Source organism: Poecilia mexicana, unplaced genomic scaffold (assembly GCF_051168715.1).
Source record: "Poecilia mexicana isolate PSO_F unplaced genomic scaffold, ASM5116871v1 scaffold_19, whole genome shotgun sequence".
Taxonomy (NCBI): Eukaryota; Metazoa; Chordata; class Actinopteri; order Cyprinodontiformes; family Poeciliidae; genus Poecilia; species Poecilia mexicana.
This window is the reverse complement of record NW_028263388.1, coordinates 17,318,288-17,339,986: the sequence shown is the minus strand read 5'-3', so window position 1 is coordinate 17,339,986 and position 21,699 is coordinate 17,318,288. Positions and strand designations below refer to the sequence as shown.

Here is a 21,699-nt window from a genome sequence, read left to right as displayed (position 1 = left end):
GTCCACTGTTTCTGCAAAATAAAATTATTTCAAAGCTAAAACAAAACAACTAAACAGTTATATTAGTAGCAAGATGGCTGGTTTTTTGTGTTAATCTCCTTTACAGACAAATTACATTTTTGTCAGGATATTTTCGGGTTGGTGTTAAAATCCCTTTGGCAGAAGAAGGAAAAAATGCTCACTTCTAGACATAGATGTGCTTGTTTCAACAGAAAATACGTAACGGAAAATGCTAAAAATTAAAGAAAAAAAGAAATATTCATCTTTTCCCCTCGTGTGCGAGTCGAGCTTTGGGAAACCGGTTTGCGTGCAATTACGGGAAACATCCAGCTGAGTTTCTGGGTTCATCTAAACCACAGATGTACCAGTGAGTCCAGTTTGATGAAAAGGAGAGGAATGAAGGCTTTATGTTTCGTTTTTAGCTAAGCTCTGTGTGGTTATCTACGCTGAACGTGTTCCCTCTCTGCCGTCTGGGCCGGTCGGATAGTCCCTTCCCCTGCCGCCGAGCATCACGCCATCAGCCATCGCTTTAAGAGTGTGTGTACGTGTGTTCAAGTAGAGGAGGTTCAGCCAGAAGAGTGTGTGTGCATTTTCTTTTTTTTTACGTTTTACTTTGAGGTCAACTGAAACCGACGACTGCATGTTTCCTTACAGAATGACACACCCATGTAATCACACACACTTCAGAGAAAAAGAAACACAAACCAACACGACACACACACACACACAACCAACCTGAGTCACGCACTGTGTTTAAGTTGGCATCACATCAAATTCGCTGATTTTATAAACCGTAAATGTGAAAATAAAAAAGGTTTTGTTGAATCCAACTATGGTGTTTATGTCTTTATTTGTTGTGGAGGAATAATAAAGTCAACAGACTTAAAGTAAATTTAATTTGGAGCTGCAAGCAGAAATGCAGCAAACTGGTAACTCTGGAGTAATCGTTTCCTGTAAAGGGATAGGCACGTTATCTCAAGTGGAGTCATGTGGAGAGCTTATGTGCAATCAGTATCTTACACAGTGCCTACAACTGTCAATGGGAATCAAAGGCAACATCATTGGATCAACTTGGTTTCACAAGCAGCTTTGGTGTCCAAGAAATAGAAACCAATAAAAAGGATTCTACTGTGAGGGAAACTCATTTCTCACACCAAAATCAGATTTTTGGAATTTACTCAGAAAAATCCCAATTTTTGATTCTTGATAACTGGAAAATGAATAAAAGTGTAGAAATATCAAATATTTTTTCCAGACCTAGACCTTTTCTTTGGGGATTTTCCAACTTTTGTGATAAAACTAGTTTTCTGACCGATTACAGATTTTTAAAAAGTCTGACCTGCTGATTCCGATTTTCCCCAATTTGTCTGAAATGTTGCTAAATATAGCAAGAAAGACACAGAGTTGACAACAGAGGGGTTACTAACTGAACGTGCCGACATGACTTGGTGCGTTTGTCAGTCAAAATCTCTCACAGCAGAACAAGAGGACAACGATCAATAAGATCCACTTCAGATGTATCGACTGATCCTCAATCTCCTTAAATTAAGAAAATCTGGGTTGATTTATCAATTCACCCCTAGATAAAAATCAGAGTATCCACATGAAGACCTCATCGTTTGTACACGTTATGCTGATTTCCTGTAAAGGTGCCGTAAAGAAGTTTAAAGAAATCACTCGCCTTTTTAAGAACATTTTATTTGTCGTTTCAAAAAAAGAAAAAAATTGAATACAATAAAAATAAAAAGCAGTTTCCTCCAAAAAAAAAACTTGTTTCAATGCAGCAATAGGACGGTTAAACAGACGAGAATTAACAAGGTGATCACAACGCGCTCGCCAAACCTCTGCTCCTCTCTAGAGGCCGGCGGCGTCTAGAGAAGCTGCGTTAAGCTAAAGCAACAAGGGAAGCAGAAATATGAAGAGGACAGTAAAAACACTTGAATCCTTGAAATTTAGAATCGCTAATCTTTTCACCAGAAAGATTAAAAACAACTAATCCGACTAATTCACATGGAGTTAAATCTAAATCCCTTTTAATCAACGTTAGACTGAAGTGGCCGGCTCCCTTCGAGGCGCCACCTCATCCCGAAATAAGGCATCAGAAACGGCTACACATGCATTCAGCTACTACGATAGGAGCGCCGTGAAACATGGCTGCCACAACACAAACACCTACAGGGCTGCAGAGGGAGGGAAAGAGTCTTCTCTCTCTTCACAAACACCGATGTCTGCTCCAACTCCGAGGTCAGGGCGGCGTGTCGACGGCTGCACAGATATCGCAGAGGAAATTGTGAGGTTGTGGCTGCGCGTGTGGGGAGCTGCGGTAAACGGTGATATGTTCAGAAGGCTGTCTGAGGAGGTAGAGGGGAGCCGGAGAGAGGGATGACTAGCAGGGAGAGCGGAGGAACGGAGAGCAGTGCAGGTTGGCGTTTATGTGAAGGTCAGCCCAGCTTCGTTGTAGACCTTGAAGACCTTCTCGATGGCGTTGACGTAGGCGGCCGTCCGCAGGTCCAGACCCAGGTTGTACTTGCTTGCTGTGCGCATGATTTGCTGCAAAGGCAGATGATAGAAAACTTATTTATTTTTAAAATGGGAAAAACAGAATCGCCTACAGTATATAATGTTTCTATTGATTTAATTGGTGCAAAATCAACTAATAAGCAGCTTCAGAAATGTTACTCTCTTGTACTGCGAAACAGCAGAAATGATTTGCTAGAACATTTCTACTTCATAAATCAGGGGTGTCCAAAGTGCGGCTCGGGGGCCATTTGTGGCCCTTTGAGTGATTTTGTGTGGCCCCAACTGTAATTCAAGAAGGAAACAAATTTGATCTGTGCAAACTTTAATTTTATTCAGGGTGAAATTATTACCAATATAATTTTCTAATATTGGGAAATGTCAAGTTTAACACAAAGACTTTGCTGCACCATATCAGCTTTTATTTCATTTATTAAACGTGGTTAAATAAAGCAAGTGTTTTGAAAGATGGTGACCAAATTTTTATTTTTTTTATAAACAGAATAAATTTGTTCAATCAGCCCCCCACTCCCAAAAAAAAAAGAAAACTAGATTAACTTTCTTTTATTTCAGAAGATTTGAATAAATAAATAAAAAAAATATTTTTAAGTTTTGGGTCTACAGCAAAAACTGGACAACTTTACTTGTTTGATTTTATTTTTATTTTCTTGGCCCACTTCTGACTCAACGATTTTGGCCCATGTGACGAAAAGTTTGGACACGTCTAACAAAAATGAAACAGACTCAAATCTCCAGAGTCCTCCACTCATCTGGACTCATTTCAAAACAGAAAACACTCAAATTCACCAAAAATTTACAACTAGAACTTCTTGTGCAAGCTGGGAAAGAAACACACAAACACAAAGACAAAGGAAGGAGGAAAGAAATACCGGAAGAAGGAAAAAACATCTTACTGCAATGTGAAGCTGCAATAAAGCGTTTAATTTAAAAACTGTTTTTTAAATTGGTGCATTAACTGAGCAGCTTTTGGTTCATAACTTCTGCCTTCCTAACTTGGTGCCAAACTCACCCGGGCGGAGCGCTCCATGGTGTAGGCCAGACCAGAGTGAACAATGTCCTTCTCAGAGGCGCCCTGCAAATGAGGATTATTAAACACCAAATCATGGAGATGCATCAGTTTTCTAAACCTAAAATATCATAATGAATGATGTGGCTATTTTCTGGAGGCAGTGCTTTCTGGTACAGATCTTGTATCGATTTTGCTTTAGCTGAGGAGAGCAGACGATACTCACAGCAATTCTGGCCTGGAAGTCGGCGGTGGGAACGATGGGGATGGGTCCTCCCTGCTTCCCAAACTTCCTCTCTAGACTCTCCTGCACAGACACTGGAAGGAGGCAACAGGGAAAGAAGACAGACGTGTGGATTCGTTTAGAGCTTTTTAAGATGCTTTCATAACAAGGAGACATGTAACAAAGACTAAAAGGTAGAAATGGCCAAAGATGCAGCATTTATCCCTGAAAAAAACAGAAAAGTACCTCACATGCTTCACAGTAGAAACATTTGTCCCACATTGCTCACTTTGAAACCTAAAATCAATACTAATGTTGGTAAACTCATCTCTGGGATGACAGATGTGAATCAAAATGTGGGGCGATGACTCAAAGTGGATCATCTGGTCACCCAACCCAGGACTGCATTTTTTTATAACAGTCATTGTCTTCTCAACGAAAACATATCAGCAAAACGTCGGTACTTTAAATCTGGAAGTTCAAGGCAAACTGGTTCTATAAAGTACATTTTATTCTTCTCCATCACACATAGTGAAAAATAAATGTACCCCTATATGATTGGCTGCTGTGAAATACAGAGAGGGTATAAATAAGCAGGAAAAGGCAGGAAAGAAACACAAACACTGTTGGAAGCTGCTAGCAGAACCACATCAGTGCCGCCTCAGCCACTAAACCGGGTAAGATTTCTATTTGCCTTCACATTTTTTAATCACATTATCATTACTTTTATTTCTTTTCTTCATGACACAAGTGCAGATCAAAACAGACCATCTTCTGTTTTAAAGAAATAAAAAAATAACACAAATGCTTCACATTTTGCCAGAAAATTATAAAGATGTGTTTACAGCAGAACTTTTCATACGACCAGTGAAGCAGCAGTAAAATATTTAACAACCGTTGTTATTCTGTGTTTTTAGGAAACAACTGGTACACCAGTCAGCCTGTTTGTTTTCACCACCAGTTACTGTTTGAAGCATAAAAACAGTGAAAGATGGCCCAAGAGGTAAACAAACCAACTTTTACTGTGATCTGTCTGAAGGATCAGTTGATGAAAAATAAGAAACAGATAAAATCCCTTTTAAGGCAGCTTTTAATGTAAACTTTCCCTCCAAATGCGTAATATGTTATGTTAACAGAAATCTCACCCCGATTGTTTTTTTTATCATGTCAACGCAATAAGTAAATTTTTATTAATACGTCTCTGTTTGATTTTTTTTTTTTATGTAGATGCCTTTTGAATTTCATTTGACTGGAACATCACCATGGAATAAAAAAAAACAACGGGAAAGTCAAATGACAGCTAACCCAGCGGTTCTGTTTGTCTCTGAGAGAGATGGAAAGGAAGACAAGTACATGTTTTACACAGAACATCCTGAAGAAATGCTTGAACGCATAGAGAATACATATGGAAAAGGACCTGAAGAAATCTGTTACAAATGGGACACAGATGCAGGTGTCATTATGTTTTATCCGACAACTCAGATGTGTGTGATACATGGTTGTAAGACAAAAAGGAAAAAATTTTTTAATTGGTTTAAAAAAAATCGCATTTAGAGGATTAATTCAATTGTTTCTGAGATCGTTTCTCTCCGTCTCCTGACCCTTCCTTCCCTTCACCCTCTTCCCCAAACCATATTCTGGAGGTCATGTTAGGACTGCGGAGCGTTTTGTACTCACTGAGAAGGTGGTAGTTTGAGTCTCTCTCGTACTTGAAGGTCAGTCTCCCATAACTGACATGATTGAGATTCTTGAGCCACTCGAAGTACGACACAGTCACACCACCAGCGTTCAGGTACATGTCCTGCAAGGAAGAACAACATCATCATGTAGTCCTGATCGTTGCTACTTGTTGAGAACAAAATGTCTCCTGCAACCAGTGTTGTGTTCAAGACCACCTAACCCGAGACCAAGACAAGACCAAGACCAGAGTGTATCGAGACCGAGACAAGACCAAGACTTTTAGGGTCCGAGACCAAGTCAAGACCAAGACCGAGGAAAGTCGAGACCGAGTCAAGACCAAGACCAGCACCGCGCTCTACATGATATGATAAAATGTGAAATATGATCAAAATTGCTTCTCAAAATAATCTGAAAGATCCATATTCCCATAAAAACAACTAGATATTAAATACTTAATACATTTTACCAATATTAAATATTCCATTTCTGTGTTACAATGTGTGATGGTCTCGTGCCATCCCTAAAAACATAACACCCTGGACATTTGCCCATATTGCTCATGTAAGAAACCACCACTGTTGCACCATTAAACATAGCAATTGAGGAAATGCCCTGATGGTAAATAACGCTCAACTATGAACACTGACCAAGGAGCAACAAGCAATAAGTAACCAAACAGAAGGCGCTCATCGTGACTGTTTTCACTCTCTATCCCAGTACATGAAGCCAGGTAGTCTGACACCATGGCAGACATTACAGCTGCCACTTTGAACAAAAACAATCAAAGAGCAATGTGCATGCTCTGCATGCTCTTTCTTTCTTGTGTTTTAGTTATTTGTTAATTTAAATATCAACGTACATAATTAAATTAAATAATGATGCAGTGTACACAGAGCATTACTAGAACAAAAAACGGGTTTAACACGAACTCACGGTGTTCTGTCAGATCAGCATACGTTGTCAGATAGTGGTATGCTTAGCTCAGACATGCATACGCTGTCATTACCATATGATTTTATTTAATCAGCAACATAGAATCATGACGTAGATCATCATACACTTGGTTATTAACAGTTGTATGACATCCAGCTAAAGCCAGACCTGCTTTAAATACACTTTGAAACCATGACAACGCATGTATATCCATCTAGTTATCATATTATGTCATATTATAAACAATTTAATGACTTATTTTCGTCATAACTTGCTGCATATGGTGAACTGACAACTCCTCTGACGATCGGACTTCTTAATGCGCATGCGCAGGCATGGTACTCTGCACGTATGCTATTCTGACAGCGTATGGCTACCTGATAGAACAACGGCTCTCAGTGAGTGACACTCCAGTCCTATCTAATAAATAAAGAGCCGTGGAGAAGAATCGACTGTTTCTGAATGTCACATCACTATATTGCAGACTTTTGGACACAGCGTTGTCCTATATGTGCGACAAGGCAATCAACACCTCCGCACAATAACTCAGACAGTGAGTGACTTTTTTTCATCACAAATTCTTATGTGTCTCTGTACAGCTAGCTTTGCTAACATCACGTTAGCAGAGCTTACCTTCTTTGAGCTTCTTTTCTAAGTGACGAAAAAAGTTAGACGTTGTTCCCACCGTCTGTGAAAGCGAAGCGCTGCTGAGTTAGCTGTGGCTATCGGATTTCTTACTATTTATGTAGCGCTATTATATTACTGACGATTAGACAAACATTTTCTGCCGCTGAGAGGAAACCACTGCGCATGTCCTGGAGCGCCGCGCGTGAGTGGAAGGTGGGGAGGGGGAGGGGAGCGGAGGAGGGAGGGGGGAGTAACAGAAACAGTAGTCGCCTGGATTTTAATCGGTGCGTTTTGCATCCACTGAAAAGAAAGATGTTAACAAATAAACAGGACAGTATGCTGTACGTTTAGTGATATTTTCACAGTTGCGGTCTCGACTGGTCTTGAAATAAATTGCCGAGTCCTCAGAGCCCGAGACCGAGACAAGACCGAGACCAAATGCGGTCGAGTCCGAGACGAGACCGAGACTATCAGAAAACGGTCTTAAGACCGGACTCGAGACCAAGACCGATCTCGAGTACCACAACACTGCCTGCAACCAAAACTGTGCTTCAAAATTTGATTTGATTTCTGTTCAATAAAAATTTTCCTGTGAAATTTTTGTCTGTAAATTATTTAAAACTACAAACAGGAGCTTAAAACAAAAACACTCTGCTTTAAAGAGAAATAAATACAATAAAAAAGTCACTTCTTCATGAGTTTGTCTCTGTTTATATGCATATATAAATAATAAAGTTGGCATTAAAAATAAAACAAACACTTGAAAAAGTCACCTGCTGTTATAAAACAATGTAAATGCATTTTAAAGAAATAAAAAGAAGCAATTAAAGTGAATACAAAAACATTTCTTGGGCTCAATATCCTGCATATTCTTAGATAAATAATAAGAAATCAAAATCCAGAGCACAAAAAAATTTGTGTCTAAATATCTTTGCTTTCACAGCAACTCTCAACATTAACAGGGTTAATATATGTTTATGTAAACCAGTGACAAAAAGACATATTTAAGTTTTCCATTTAAAGAAAACACCTTCAGGGAACTTTCAGTTCATGCAGAGTTTTTACTTTAACGTTTAAGTTTTTATGTCTTTTCATTTTATTTTCAGCTAAATCACAGTTGATCTGAGTCGAGATAAATTCATGTCTGATGCAGGCAGCGGTTTGTGGTTTGTTTGAATATTTGAACAGGGAAACATGAATGAGCTCATCAGGGTAAAACCTCAACAGGTGATGAACCAGTTAAATTTGACTTCATATATGAAGGAAAAATTAGTTTTTGTGTTTAATTTAAATAAAATATCTGTGAATTTGAAGCCTGCTCACAGGAATAACCATGACGTTGTTCTCCAGAAAGATTTTTTTTTTTTTTTTTTTTTTATTAATATTTTTATTAGAAGGGAAGGAGACATTACAGGCAAAATTTTTACTCTTAACATAGTATGCCGTGATACACACCTTCTTTGTGGCAACGATAGAAACGAACAGGATACAGGTGTAGAAGAGGTAAACAGTACATAACTGACAAAAGGCATACAATTTACCTCCTATGAGTATTTTTCTTTCTTAAGTGAACAAGACACAAGAACAAACCTAGTAAAAAAAAAAAAAATTATAATAATAAATAATGAAAACAGAGGGAAAAAAAAAAAAAAAAAAAGGGAGGGAGGGGGAGGGTGGAATGGGGTGTAGCACTCAATCTGAGGGAAGAGACTGAAGAGAGTGAAAAAATGTCATGAAAGGGCGCCATAAGTTATAAAATTTTGCAGAGTTGCCTTTCACTGAATATCTAATTCTCTCCAATTTTAGAAAAGACATGGTGTCTTTTAGCCACTGATTGCTAGAGGGTGGTTTAGTTAGTTTCCAGTGGAAAAGAAGACGGCGTCTTGCCAATAAGGAAGTAAATGCTAAGACGTCCAATTGATTGGAAGTGAACTGTTTGTAGTTAACTGGAAGCCCAAATATGGCAACATGGGGAGAAGGTTTAATAACCACTGAGAGTATCTTTGACATTGTAACAAAGTAGGTCTGCCAAAAACTATGAAGTGATGAACAGGAATAAAACATATGAGTTAAATTACAGGTAGGCGCACGACATTTCTCACAAATGTCAGAAACAGAGAAAAATTGCAACAATCGATTTTTAGAGAGATGAACTCTGAAGAGAACTTTAAACTGTATAAGAGAAAGTCGAGCACAGATTGAGCTTGAATGAATTTTCTTAAGAGCATTATTCCACCAATCCTCTCCCAAATTTAGACCAAGTTCGAGTTCCCAAGCAGCCTTAATCTTAGTAATGGGTGAAGAATTAAAAGACAGAAGTTGATTGTAAACTTTAGAGATATATGACCTTTGGAGAGGATCCCAACTCAGAAACAACTCCCAGAACAGGTTTGGTGGCCTAGCAGGAAAACCGGGAAACAGAGCCCTGGCACAGTGTCTAATTTGAAAGTACCGGAATAAATGAGAAGGGGGAAGATGAAATTCTGATGCAAGGTCTGTAAAGCTGCGAAAAATACCTCCTTTGTAAAAATCCTTAAAACATGACAGCCCTTTATTAGCCCATAACAAAAAGGCAGGATCTGTGAGTGCTGGTTGAAACAAGTGGTTCCTCATTAAAGGAGCTAGTGTAGATGCCGAGTAGAGTTTGAAATGCCTCCTAAACTGGCACCAAACTTTTAAGACAGAGCGAACTACTGGATTGTTCGTAAAGCCAGAGGGGTTGGATGTAATGGGGGAAGTGAGAAGAGCAATTAGTGAGGATTGGGAGCATGATTGTGCTTCCAACTTGCACCATGGGAAGTTCAGGGATCCAAACCAAAATGAAATTTTGTGGATATGGGCCGCCCAATAATACAGCTGGAAGTTTGGAAGTGACAAACCACCGCTGAATTTGCATCTATGAAGAGTGGATTTGCGGATTCTGGGTGATTTACCACACCATAGGAAGCCAGAGATAACCTGATCCAACATTTTAAAGAAATGTTTCGGCAGAAACAGTGGAAGACTATTGAACAAAAATAAGAATTTAGGTAAAACATTCATTTTAATTGCATTGATTCTACCTATGAGTGAAAGAGGTAAACTATTCCATCTTTGGAGGTCCAATTTAATTTTAGAAATTAAAGGCAAAAAGTTAGCAGCGAAAAGAGAGCTTAATGATCTTGTTACACTGACACCCAGGTACTTAAAACCAGAGCAGCTCAACTTAAACGGAATGTCAGAGTGTGAAAGCTTTAATGCAGCCGCGTTGATAGGATAGCATTCACTTTTAGCAATATTTACTCTGTAACCAGAAAAAGATCCAAATCTTCGAAAAGCAGATAAAATTGACGAGATGGAAAGACTAGGGTTTGAAACGTACAGCAATAAATTGTCAGCATAAAGAGATAGTTTGAATTCTGTACCTAATCGGGAAATTCCGGTGAAAGTGTTAGAGGACCTTAAAAAGACTGAGAGAGGCTCTATAGCCAGAGCAAACAATAAATACAATAATTGATAAATAATAATTTACCAATAACAATTAAGTATCTGCCATTTTTATCCGAAATAATTTTAGAAGCTGAAAACTGAATTGATTTGCTAACTAAAATAGCAACCCCCCTGGCTTTAGAGTTGAAATTTGAATGAAATACATCAGAAACCCAGGGACATTTTAGTCTGACCTGATCTTTGGTGCGCATATGGGTTTCCTGTAAAAACACTAGGTCAGCTTTAAGATGTTTCAAATGGGCAAAAATCCTTGATCTCTTCAGTGGGCTCCCCATACCTTTGATGTTCCAGCTCAAAAATCTCACAGAAGACCCCGTTTGTGGGATGATCACATTGTTATCTTTAGTAGACATGTTTCAAGACAATTGCAACGGTAGAGACAGGAAAACTGAGTATGGTGTACCGACCCCCACCACCACAAAAAAACAAAAAAAAAGAACAAAAAAAAAAAAAAACCCAAAAAAAAGGGAACCCTGACAAATAGAACAACGACTCCCCCCCCCACACCCCACCCCCGCAGCACTTACAACGACCCCATCCCCAAACGATGGGGAACCCAGTGCAGACCCCAAAAGGAGTCAGATCCCTAAATTGGATGCTTACGGTTTTTAGCAACGTAGTAGCAGAAAAGCTGCAGTCCGAGCTCCCGCAAGCTCAACAATATTCGTCATTATGGCACATCTAGTTGAGACTAAAATATAACAAACTACAAAAAGAGAACATAAGCTCTGTAAGGCAAAGAGAATAATAATAATAGTCAGTAAATGTGACACGTAGCTGCTTAATCAAAGCCGTGTACCTTTGCAAAGTTCTCTTATGCTTTGAGGGACTTGATGAAGACGCTGGCCTCATCTGGTGAATTAAACTCCTTCTCCATACCATTGTGTGTGACCCGGAGTCGTGCTGGATAGAGCAGACCGAAACGGATCCCGGGGATCTCGCGAAGCTGACGGCGGACCTCAGTGAAGGCAGCACGGGCCCGGGCGGTCCTCGGCGTGTGGTCAGGGAAAACAGAGACGCGCATGTCTCTAACCGTGATCCGCTGTTGGGTCCTAGCTCGGCGCAAAATGTCCACACAGTCCGAATGATAGTGCATACGAACAACTATAGGACGAGGTCGCTCTCCAGGTTTCGTCTTCGGTTGGAGAGTACGATGGGCACGGTCCACCAAGGGCTCCTTCTCCAGCTGAAAAGCCTCCTTAAGCAAAGTGGAAATGGCTATAGATGTGGTGGAAAAATCCTCTGAAATGCCTATCAGACGCAAATTGTTGCGACGAGATCTGGCCTCCAGGTCATCACATTTATTGTCCAATTTTTTCAAATCCGTGGACAACTGCTGCACCTTAGCCTGTAGAGTAGTGATATCGTCGGCGCACGTAGAGCATGATGTCTCCAACTCGCCCACGGTGTCCTTCAGGGCGCGCACATCCAGCTGAACAGTTGTAATTTTGCTAGTCAATTCCGACTTCACTGCTAGGAGCTCAGCCTTTATACTCGACAAATTTTCAGTGAGAGCTGCTTGGAGTTCAGTCTTGAAGATAAGTGCCATTTCAACCCGAAGAGCCGATAGCAGCTCAGACTTAAAGGCCGAGGAAGGAGAAATGTCAGCAAGTTCATCCGTGTAGGTAGGAGAGTCACCACGAGGCGAGGATGTAGCATGAGAAGCAGGCCTCTGTTGCTGTGCAGACGGTTTGACTTTTGGAGGCATTTTAATTGAGGAAAAAAAAGCAAGGACTTGAGACGAGTGAACAAAAAACACACCGAGAAGGAGTAAAAAGCTAACAAAAATGTGCCTAAAATAACAATTATATCTAATAGTTGCGGGAGCTCAGCTACACGCGTCCTACCCCGCCATTCGCTCTACCGGAAGTTCTCCAGAAAGATCTTGTCTGCCTCTGGAGTGGTGGGTCCGTTGGCTCCCTCAGCAATGATCTGACAGAAACAAAAGTTCATCTTTAATGTAAATTCAAAAGGAAACATAAACTATCAGCCACCTTCTGTTAGTGGAAACGAGTGTTCACCTTCGCCTTGATCCTGCGGGCGTTGTTGCGTGTGAGCTGCTTTTCTCCAGCAGCAGGAATCAGGATGTGGCAGTCCGCCTCCAGGATGTTCCCATCGTAGGGCTTGGCTCCCGGGAAGCCCACAATGGTGCCGTGTTGCTGCAAGGAGGGGAGAACAGATATTTTGTAATGTTTATTCACAATAAAACGTAAATCTAATGTAAAGGAAGATAAGGCGGCGGTGCTGGCACCAGTTTGTAATCCTCCAGCTGCTTTGGGTTGATGCCGTCTGGGTTGTAGATGGCTCCATCAATCTCTCCAACGCCCACACACTTGGCACCGAAACGGTGCAGGTACCTCATGGAGTGGAGACCCACATTACCGAAACCCTGAGGAGAAAATAAATAAATAGCTGATGGATACAGAGGTAAGACATTTTTAAAAAAAATTCAATTCCCTTCTACAGAAAACAAGTTCACATCACTGAAGCTTGAATCAGTCTAACTAAATTCAAATACTTTGGTGCCCTCTTGTGGCCAAAGTTGGTTCCACATTCTTCTACTGCTTAATACAATTAACACTCAGTGCTTTTAAGTACTGAGACTTAAATGTTTTTTTTAAATTTAGCTTCCAGATACAACATAAATAATTTGACAACACCAGCTTAATAAAAAAGGTGCATTTCAAACTGCTAGAATATCAGTGAAAAGTGTTTCAATAAATTTATTTTCAAACATAGCAATCATCCGGCTCAACTCCATTCAAAGAGCCACAGATAACAGATAACAAATGACTCGTAACGTCCAGAATCCATTTCAGTCATTCTGAATAGATTGTGTGCTGGTCATCGGTTTTCAATCAACTGTTTTCATAAAATTACAACTTTTGTGCCCTTTTCTTCTGTTGGGAACAGAACGAGGCGTTTGTTGTCCATCCAGCCTCTCTGGATGCTGTTCAGCCAGATGTTACTTTTTCTCAGCTTTGGATCAGTTATGCAACCACTGAGGACGGTTTAGAGCACTTCATGCTTCCTTTACAGAAATCCTGATCTCGTTTTCCTGCAGCACTTGGCACATTCCTGCACTGCCAAAGGTACCGGTATGGCGACTCGTCATGAGGAAGAGGAGAGACGCCACACCCAGTCATGCAGATGAAGGCCCCTATCAAAGCAACCTGCACCCACTTAAAGCATCAGTGATGCCAGAATGCATCGACTTGCTGCAACGCTGCAAAACACTAAGGCTGCAACCATTTTTATTTTAGTAATCAATTATTCTGACCATTAATAGATTAAAAAAATTTAACACAATCTGCAGATTTTCCATTTAACCAACTAAATATTTTTATGCTATATTGGAAATATACTTAAAGATGAAAATAAACAGTTCAATTCCTTTTTTAAATAAGAAAATAAATGTTTTATTTGCCAAAATCCAAAACATTGGCATTCCTTTAATGAACTTGAATCAGATGAATCTAAAGTTATGCCACTTGAGGAGTTTTAGGTCAAACATATTTACAGAAAAAGGTGTTTTTACCTCAAATAGACATTAATACGTATTGATGTCTATGGCGACAGCAGCCTGGATCAAACTGAAGAAACAATATTAACTGCTGTTTGGTTTGTAGCCACTAGATGGAGCTATTTACATCATTGTAACGCTGCGACACTGGAAATGTGTCGTTTATTACATAACTACTTAAATCGATTTCTAAACGTGGTGTTGAATTTTTAGTTTTTATTTTTTTATTTATTTTTAAAGAAAGACTTATTCTGATCTAAATTTCTCCAGATTTTATAGCAGTTTATTTTTTTCCGACTGTAAATTTGAATCCATCTTAAACATAAAAACTTTACGGATTTTTTTTTTCCCTTCAAAAGGTGAAACCCAGATGTTATTTTTACAAGAAGTGCAATATATTTCAAGTGTTTATTCGGGGTAATTTAAATTATTATGTCCAAAAATGTAATTAATATTACATAAGACCAATTCAAAAAGTTCTTCGTAATGCAAAATATTAAGTTATGATCCGCACAATTATGCTGAATGTTACTGACTTTACAGTCGTCCAGTAGAGAGTTACTGGAGGCAGAAAAGGTTACATTTCAGAAAACTGGTTGTTCACAGAGGCCTGGATCCAAGCACGTTGAAGGAAAGTTAAGTGGAAGGAAAATTTTGCAGCAGGGACACAAACTTTTGGAACTTAATTACTGAAATGAAAAATGTTTTTCAGTAATAATTATTGTGATTAGACGAGGATCAGGGTCTAGTGATTTTTCTTTATTCAGACTCCATTCCTTTATATTTATTGTTTATGTTCATTATTGCACAATCCACACATTGCATTTTAGGAGCAATTTTGCATTTCTGAATATAAATCTGTGCAGTTATTTACTTAACTTGTGAACTCCTGACATCTGTTCACCCTTTCTCTGGCTTTTATGTTAACTTATCTGACAGACGTTAAATGTTCTCACATTTAACTCTTGTTGTGACTTTTGAGCTTGAATGCAAGAAGTTGTTTAATTTTATTTTATTTTATTTTATTTTATTTTATTTTATTTTATTGTGGTATAAATGTCTCCTGTCTTGTGCGTTGTTGTTGTTGTTGTTGTTGTTGTACTTCAGGTCAATTCGCCCCTTTACCATTTCTTCCCATCTACATTCATAGATGTTTCGTACTCATGTACTAAACCACTTAGTATCAGGCTTATTTGGTTCTGAACTATTGAAATGAATTGAATGAATTTTAATAATCCAAATATACTATAAGTAGAGGATTTTATTTATTCTTTATTTTACCCAGAATAATCTCAATAAGATCTAAAATGTCTTATTGGCCAAAACAGCAACATAATCGTTCCACTTTGAAAACACAAGTTGAAATATGGATTAATTGGATTAATAGCAAGATTAGAGCTTTATAAGCTCCAAAAATAAGAACTAAACCCAGAATTATTTACGAATCATATTCCTGCAGATACACTGAGCCTAATATTTTCAACCACGAATTAGGTGTTTAAACTGTAACTGTAGTCATTTGTTGATTAAAGATTTATAAATCTTTTTCTCACACGAAGAAAGTTTGTTTCTGAAGTTACAAACTACACTTCTTTTTAGAAAAATCCAAAAATATTTGTAGGCAGATATTTGCCTAATCAAAGGCAAAAGATGAAGCAGAAGTTTACAAAATCCACATAAAAGTGAAACTTGTGTCTGCTACATTTTAATACAGTTTACTTAAATAATAAATAAAAAAGGAGCCAAATATGGACCCCTGAGGGACACCTTTCTGAATTAGGAAAGATCAGGAGGACACACAAAAACTGTAACAGTTTGTGTTTCACCAAACATTTTAGGATCTTTTGAAAATCTTCTAGTATCTACCAGTTTACAGTATTATAGAAAATTACTTGAAATAATCAATGGAAACATTTTGTACCTGAAATTCTGCGAACAAAAAGACAAACATTCAAAATGGTGAAAGGGCGAAATGACCAGAATTTGTTGTTGTTGTTTTGTTGTTCTCATTGTTTGTTTTATTTGTTTTTCTTTTTTATGCTGTTTGTGTCTCATTTGTGTTTCTCTGATAGGAGGAGCCCATATATGAGGTACCTACTGGACAGCAACATGGGGGTTTTAGCTCTACCTGGTTTGGGTTTGGTTTGGCTTTGGGAGATAAAGAGGCGAAGCCTTGCATGCTAACTGATAGCTGCGGGTCTAATCCATCAATTTAAATCTAAGGTTTATTGCAGCAGGTGAGCATCAGGAGGGATGGTTGGAAAGCTGCTGGTCACATTACAGCATTTTGAGTTTAAAACAACAAATAATGTAAAATAATAAAATAACAGTAAAGCCTTTTGAAGGTTTGAAAGCATATTGATGCTCTTAATTTGTAAGGATTCCAAAATATTCAGATTAATTGGAAGCAAATTACAAAGAAAAGAGGAGAAAGTTTGACATTTTATTTTTTTTTAAAGTGCCTTATGAAAGTATTCAAACCCATGAACTCTGCTTATGGTTCTAAAAGATTACTGACCTTTAGGCTATAGAGAAATATACGCCACACTTTTCAGATTCTTCTTTATACAGGGGAAAATGCATAAATACTTTCACAAGGTATTGTATTCTGCTTCTTTCACCTTCTTTTCTGCTGCTCACTTTGGTGTAAGGCAACACTTTACTAAATTATACTAAATCTTTTCATTTCTAATCATTATTTCTCCTCCAGCTTACCAGATCAGGTAGTTAACGACGCAGAAAGTATTTATTGATATTTTTATCCCCCCTTTTGGTTTGCAAACTTAAGAACTATAACAAACTAACAGCCTAAAAATCCCTCAGCATGTTGATTTGTTCCTCCCAGCATGTTTTCCATTCAAACCAGTTTGTAAAATGATGTCTTAGTGAAATCAAAACTTAAACATTTGTTGATGCCGAGATCCTCTCACTGTCACTATCTCATTGTGACAGACAGTAATAATCGACTCCAAATGTTGTTTTTTTTATGTTTTTGAACCATTTATGCTGTTTTCTCCTCTGCAGGGAGAGTATGGAGGAATGGAGCAAGGAGGGGAAGGAGGAGAGGTAAGAAAACAAACCATCAAACGATGAGCAACGCTTCAGCCTCGACAGGAAGCCAGAGTTAATTCAGTTACATATAACATAATAAATTATTTGGTTGGTTATTGTAAGGTCCAGTTTATAGAATAGAATAGAATAGTCCTGCATTAAGTGGGGAAATTAACTTGTTACAGCAGCAGAGCAACAAGGTATCCCCATTTAATATAAAAATATATAAAATAAAAATAACTGCATATTAATAAAGTGCCTGCAGATAAAAGAAGATCAAAATTAAACAAAAACTTAAAAATCTGGGGGATTTTAAAATCTAGAATAAATAAAAATTTCCCAGATATTCAGGTTTTGATTTAATTTTAATTTATTTGAAGTTACTTTATTAATTAGAGATGTGAATCTTTCAGTATCTAACAATTCGATTACGATTTTTATGTCACAATTCATTTCAGAAACAATTTCTGATTCAATAACAGTTTTTGAGAAATTTTGTACAAGACTATTCCTTCAGCTTATATTTAAACAAAAGCATGTTTGAGCATCAAATTCTGCAACTTAAATTACCAGCTTTAGGTTAGCTTAGCTGCATGGCTTCCTCTTAAATAAAAATATATCAAAGAATTATTCTAAACATTCACAGCGGACGAGACGCCCTTCAGCTGTGGACGTGTGATGCAATATATGCTCGCAAATAGGAGAGCCAAAGACTTATTTAAAAAAAACATTTTTGAGTATTTGAATCGATTCTGCATCTGTAATATTAATATCAGTTGTTTAATTAAACACCTGAACTGCCTACAGCAGGTCATTTTTCTCTTTGCGGTCATCAAAGTGTCACTAATCAGACTGATCAATGAAGATCTAAAATGGAGAACTGTAGTTCTAGGAGGTTTAAAGCAATTTTAAAAATACTGCAGATTCTTATTTTCTTGGTTTAATATCTTTAAGTATAAGATAAACAACTTGAGGAAGAAGACAAAATCAGTAAAATGAAAGGAAATCCAGCTGCAGGCCACCACAATGAACTGGAAATATCTGAATCGCTGATATGACTGAACAGTAGAACCGGTTTTACACTGCAATCAAAAAAAAAAAAAGAAAACCTGCTCCAAGGTCAACAACTTTATGATGAACATAGAATAGCCAGATGCTTTCTTGGAAAAAGTTTTATTTCTGATTGAGACAAACAATTTTAAATAATTAAAAGAAGTTTGTTTGAAGGAAATGTTTTGATTAATGTGACAAAAAGTTTGGACACCCCTGGTCTAAGATCTCTCTTTTTTTCTGTGCTCCTTCTGTAATATTTAAACAATGTACTGACTTATTGATAGAGATAAACAAGTTGCACAGCTTTTTGTATGTATTTTACATATTTTTCCCCATCAGTATCATCAACTATGGAAGTTTTTCTTAGGACAAAAATTGACAGGATTGAGAAGAAAAAGAGGATCACTGCAAAAACACAATCTTACAAAGTATTTTAAGTCTAGTGGAAATATACTTGAAATAAGAAAACTAACTTACAAGCAACTTTTCTGCAGTTGTAGAAATTTAAGTGAATATTTCCTTGATATTGATGAAAAAGTGCTATTATGGGGAAATTGTCTTATTATGAGTAAATTTATCTGGAATTAACACTTTTTAATCAATGTTAAGTAATTAATTGAAGTGAAATAAGATATTTGCACTAGAAACACATTCTTCAAATCAGACAATTTTTTGTTAAATGTTTGTGCAGCAACATTTTTGTTTGTGCTGCTCTCATTTTAAAGATATTAAGAAATGTTTCCAGAGGTCATGAAAGGTCAACCAGCCGCCCCACATTGTGCAAATCAAAATTGGTGGCAATCAACTGATTGGGCTGGTTTTTGTGCAGCAATTTTTTTTTGTTTGTGCTGCTTTGGCTTTGAAAGTTTAAAGGTCAACAGGTCAACCAGTTCTAGCAGTCATGTGATGCTCTAAATCCGTTGTTCTCATTTCTAGGGGTACTAGTCTCCTTCCAGACCCTCCAGCTGCCCCTTGCCTTCCTCGCCTCGCCGTACCCGACTCCAGATGTTCAGCATATTTTTTTGTGACTTTTCGGAACCAAAATCAGAACAGACTCTTCCAGACGCCGCACCTCGGCTTTCCCCTCACCGTCTAACCCCCCCTGCAGCCTGTAGCGCCCCCTCTGCTTCCCCGGCCTCACCTGTGTGTTCGTGTAGATAAACCCTCCCTCCGCCGCCCCCCCGGCTCCCGTGTCATTGCCACCCGACTGAGAAATTTCAAAAATCACCCAAACACAAAAAAGACACACCTCAAGAAGGTGCCAGCATGACACACGCACATACAGAACATACCATGAAAACCAGCAGACCACACACAGGGCAAACAAGTAGCCGTAGGAGATAACAGAGAAACCTGTCTTAATAGAAGAAACAGAAGTCATCGTGAAACCGAAGGAGCTGCATGAGAGGTTGTGCGTGTGCTGCAGGCCGTGTGTCCGTGTCCAAGCTTGTGTGCATGTGTTGTCAGCAGGGACCCACGCATTAAAGACCTGTGCTTCAGTTTGTGGCAGTAGGATGCATGAGCTGACGTTCCCCGTGGTGTTTTCTCTCTCTATAGGGCGGCTGTTATGTGTTGCAAAAACGCCGGCTTCGTGTGTGTGTGTTCGCTTCAGCATTTAGAAACAGGGTTAGCGCAGTAGAAGTGGTGAGCAAGTGCAACGTGACGTTATGCATGAGCGTTTTCAGATGTCTGTACTATGCCGTGACGTGTTTGTGTCCGCAAAGTCGGGGTAGGAAGAAAGAGCGTTCAACAATCAGTTATTGCTCGTTTGGCTGGATTTGGGTGAAGAGGAAGAGTCCCTACAGTTCGTACCAACAACAACCGGACAATCTCTGTCTCACCTTTAATGTGAAAACGAAAACCAGCAAGTGTGAAACAATTAACCGCCTGAACAAAGTAACTGTTTTACAGTTTTCACTTCCCTCTTGAACCAGTTTCACACCTTGAAACGTGACCAGAACAACCCAAATATTTGACCCGGATGGAGGTTCAGGTCAGAAAGTCGTGTGGTTGTTATTGCCTTTGGCTGCAATGTAAAGGCAATAAAAGCTGCTTCCAATGAACTGAAGAAGCCTTTTGGATGAGGGGTGAGAAATTCTTGGAAAAGACAAGAAGTCCAGTTGCCTTTTGATTCAACACTTACAAATTTGCACCAATGATGAACAATTGGATTTTAAATTCTGTGCACCAAAAGCAACAAGAAGAAGTAAAAACAAAACCTATCACTGAATCAGATTGCAGATTACATCTGTCCTCTGTTTCTGCAAAATAAAATTATTTCAAAGCTAAAACAACTAAACAGTTGTATTAGTAGCGAGATGGCTGGTTTTTCGTGTTAATCTCCTTTACAGACAAATTAAATTTTTGTCAGGATATTTTCAGGTTGGTGTTAAAATCCCTTTGGCAGAAGAAGGAAAAAATGCTCACTTCTAGACATAGATGTGCTTGTTTCAACAGAAAATACTTAACAGAAAATGCTAAAAATTAAAGAAAAAAAGAAATATTCATCTTTTCCCCTCGTGTGCGAGTCGAGCTTTGGGAAACCGGTTTGCGTGCAATTACGGGAAACATCCAGCTGAGTTTCTGGGTTCATCTAAACCACAGATGTACCAGTGAGTCCAGTTTGATGAAAAGGAGAGGAATGAAGGCTTTATGTTTCGTTTTTAGCTAAGCTCTGTGTGGTTATCTACGCTGAACGTGTTCCCTCTCTGCCGTCTGGGCCGGTCGGATAGTCCCTTCCCCTGCCGCCGAGCATCACGCCATCAGCCATCGCTTTAAGAGTGTGTGTACGTGTGTTCAAGTAGAGGAGGTTCAACCAGAAGAGTGTGTGTGCATTTTCTTTTTTTTTACGTTTTACTTTGAGGTCAACTGAAACCGACGACTGCATGTTTCCTTACAGAACGACACACCCATGTAATCACACACACTTCAGAGAAAAAGAAACACAAACCAACACGACACACACACACACACAACCAACCTGAGTCACGCACTGTGTTTAAGTTGGCATCACATCAAATTCGCTGATTTTATAAACCGTAAATGTGAAAATAAAAAAGGTTTTGTTGAATCCAACTATGGTGTTTATGTCTTTATTTGTTGTGGAGGAATAATAAAGTCAACAGACTTAAAGTAAATTTAATTTGGAGCTGCAAGCAGAAATGCAGCAAACTGGTAACTCTGGAGTAATCGTTTCCTGTAAAGGGATAGGCACATTATTTCAAGTGGAGTCATGTGGAGAGCTTATGTGCAATCAGTATCTTACACAGTGCCTACAACTGTCAATGGGAATCAAAGGCAACATCATTGGATCAACTTGGTTTCACAAGCAGCTTTGGTGTCCAAGAAATAGAAACCAATAAAAAGGATTCTACTGTGAGGGAAACTCATTTCTCACTCCAAAATCAGATTTTTGGAATTTACTCAAAAATCCCAATTTTTGATTCTTGATAACTGGAAAATGGAGTGTAGAAATAGCAAATATTTTTTCCAGACTTAGGCGATTTGAGGTCAACTGAAATCGCCTAAGTCTGAAATGTTGCTAAATATAGCAAGAAAGTCAGAGTTGACAACAGA

At 38.5% G+C, this 21,699-nt stretch overlaps 1 long non-coding RNA gene and 1 pseudogene across 1 annotated transcript; one reads left to right on the top strand and one right to left on the bottom strand.

Annotated features, from left to right (window-relative positions):
- Positions 1-4,683: 4,683 nt before the first annotated feature.
- On the top strand, positions 4,684-7,694 carry LOC148153685 (uncharacterized). The gene is made up of 2 exons (XR_015766399.1): positions 4,684-4,770; positions 4,995-7,694. It is a non-coding gene; the product is annotated as an uncharacterized LOC148153685 (long non-coding RNA).
- Positions 7,695-12,356: 4,662 nt separating this feature from the next.
- LOC148153684 (glutamate dehydrogenase, mitochondrial pseudogene) lies at positions 12,357-12,907 on the bottom strand (annotated as a pseudogene).
- Between the last annotated feature and the right edge of the window lie 8,792 nt (positions 12,908-21,699).